General features: G+C 36.3%; 1 pseudogene; it reads right to left on the bottom strand.

Annotated features, from left to right (window-relative positions):
* Positions 1-1,278: 1,278 nt before the first annotated feature.
* Positions 1,279-2,478, bottom strand: LOC114514159 (annotated as a pseudogene).
* Between the last annotated feature and the right edge of the window lie 595 nt (positions 2,479-3,073).

The raw sequence follows: 3,073 nt of genomic DNA, 5'->3' as shown, positions 1-3,073 counted from the left end.
TTGTTACACAAAGTAACTGTCAATGTCCCTGATCCATGTCTCCCAACCCCCAGCCAGACTTGTTGGGGGTCCTTGGCTGCACTCCATTACAATAAGACACTGCCAGCTGGTTAACACTTGGGAGAGGTTAAAAAGTGTAGACAGTGTACACCATTGGTAAGGGTCTTACCAAGATTTCATTTGTAATAGATATTTTTAACATTTTCTGATAAAATGAATTGTCCCTTTTCATAAAAGTGAGCATATAGATAAAGTTTGAGGGGTTTCATGGACACCTTGGATGAAAGTTTAGTGGTCTATAAAATCCTCAGGGCCACATCATGTAACAGTGATTCCCAGTCTTTACGATTTATAGATTGATGATGAACTATAATACCTCTCAGTAACTACTGCTCCTTTACAGATGAATCTTGCTGGATGCACTGCTCAGCCTTATACTATTATAAGAAAGAAACTAATTATGGTTACCACCTGGGAGATTCCAATTTCTGAAAATGATGGTATGCTAGGGATTGTTAGTGTGGCTAAAAAATGCATTATCAGAATTAAAATAATTGTGCAATCCACAGAGACACCCACCACAGCCAAGCAAGATTAATTAAATCATGTGAAAGACAAAGGTGGCTCTACTTTTTTCCATGGAAAATTGCCTTAACACTGTCAGATGCTCTCAGAAAAGTGTCCTTTTCATGGCTTCCACATCATCTTCTTTCTCTACTCCCTAGCCCCACCACCCAGCCCAACTTCTCTTTAAAAAAATTAAAATCAAAACATCTCTATCAATAGCTAGAGATAAACACCATTTTCTGAAATACTGATTGCAAATTTAAAAAAAATCATGTCCTTAGAATTTTGTAAAGATCAAATTGAGAAAGAGCACTCGATTGCTCTTATCACCTTTCCTAAGATAAAATCATTTTAATTTTTTAAAACTTATGGTTTGACATATAGGTCAAGTAGTTACTTCGGAGCTCTATTATAAGACATTATTAGCATTTAAGAAATATCTTTATTACCTACCTAGCGATGACCATATAGTGGGTAAGCAGTTAATTTTAGAATGTCTTTAAATACGTACCTATACTATATAGGTACATGAATATATGAACCTATAAGTCCATGAATCTAGAGAAACATTTATTCACTAATAAATTTTGTTTTCTCTGATTTAAAATATTTTTCTCTTGCTTGATATTTTTGTTTCTCCAGCTAAACTAGAAATTTATATTTTTTTCCTACTAAAAAATGAAACAATGTTCTTTCCTATGAATTGCCCTCTCAGATTTTCTTGTCAGTCTGCTTCAAGGAAATCCCCCTATCCAATTTGGCTCATATCAAATGGTTGTTTGATCCAAATATCTAATCAGCAAACTGAGCTGCTTCTTCTGGAGGAAGTATGGCTGAACAGCCAAGACCACTGCATAGATGAAGAGAAGACCACATACCCTGAGCTCCACAGTCTGGAATGAGAGGACAGCTAATGACTGGGTATGCAGTGTTACCAGACATCACTGGTCCCAAATTATTGCTTCTGCCTGCCACTGCCATAAATATTGTGGGAATGCTTTCCCCTTCATACTCCACTCTAATCCTTAGAGTTTCATCTGGTCCTTTATGGGCAGAAGTTACCTGAAGTTCACATGAAATGCCAAAATTTCCACAAACCTTGATTTTTTCACAGTGACTGAGATCAGAAGTTGAGCCCACCAGTACAACCCTGCATTTCAGCAACCCATTCAAAATTTGTCTTACCATCTGGAGCCCTTCAAGAATTACTACCCTGAGGTCAGGTCATAACTGTCTTTCTGTTGGCTTCGATCTCCTGATGGCCAACATCTACAGCAATCTTTATCGGTAACATCAGCAAGAACAATTTTTTGGTGGTGACATCAATGCCAAATTCAATCTTTGTATCAACCAGTGTACAGTCCTGGTGCAAGCAGAATTTCTCCAGCATTTCAAAAATAACCTGGGCAGCAAGCCTCATGACATCTGCTTCAGTTTGACCTGTAACAAGTCCAGCAAAACAAAGTTTTGCAGCAATGAACTGTTTCTCAGACCACTGTGGATCATTATTGGCACCATCCTTAAAAATATCTCTGCTTTGAGAGGGTAAAACTTGTACCCTTTCTTGACACCAAGATATCTTCTGAGAAAAGAAACAGTTGCTATTCTTCCACAAACCCATTCAGTTGGAATCATTTCACACTTGGATGCAATGAAAGCTGTTTCCCCACATTTTCTGGTGAAAGCATTTTTGGTACCTGATTCCTGTAACAACTGAAAAATACAACTAGTAATTTTATTTGAGATTGCAGCTTTTCCATCCAGGTGATTCTTTCTGCCTGCATTTCCTGCTGTAATTTGGTTCTTGGACTGAAGAAAGGCTTTTTCTGGGCTAACAATTCATATAGACTTCCTTTGTTTTAGCCCCTGAGAGTTTTTCTTACCAATATTCAGTAACTCAATGGTCACCATTACCCTGCATGGGCTGAGGGCAAGGGCAGCGCCAGACAGAGCACAGGACAGAGTCGCAGGACTCGACATGCTGAAAGGTATTTTAACACACACAGGTTCTTAGGTGTCAACAAGAAATGAGATGTATTGATCAACCAAAATTATGTAATTTCCTATCTGCTTAATATATAATTTATATTTATAAATACTTTGTAAATTATAATACTAGTATATCATATTTTAAATGTGTACATGTATGTATATAATTTTTAAAATAAATATCTCTTGAGACACAGTGTGTGGTATAGATTAGGCATGAAGAATGTAGAGAATGGAAAGTTACAGTTTTTTCTAAAAAGAAAATGAGACATTTAGACAGAATCATAAAGAGAGGAGGAAATTAAGATTTTACTAATAAAAAAATAGAGATTCTTAAGTCACTGAACTTGGGAGATTATGTATCCAATTTCCCAAGCAAGGTCTTATTGAAAGCAATCATCAAAACAAAGGAATATTTCAGAGAGTATTTTTTTAGCTAAAAAAGAATGAGGTAAACAAAACATCAAGATGTATAAGGATCAGTCTTTAGTTTTAATCCAAGAGAGAAATTGAACCA

This window comes from Phyllostomus discolor, chromosome 2 (assembly GCF_004126475.2).
Source record: "Phyllostomus discolor isolate MPI-MPIP mPhyDis1 chromosome 2, mPhyDis1.pri.v3, whole genome shotgun sequence".
Taxonomy (NCBI): domain Eukaryota; kingdom Metazoa; phylum Chordata; class Mammalia; order Chiroptera; family Phyllostomidae; genus Phyllostomus; species Phyllostomus discolor.
The sequence above is the reverse complement of the archived record's forward strand: the minus strand, read 5'-3'. Positions and strand labels throughout refer to the sequence as shown.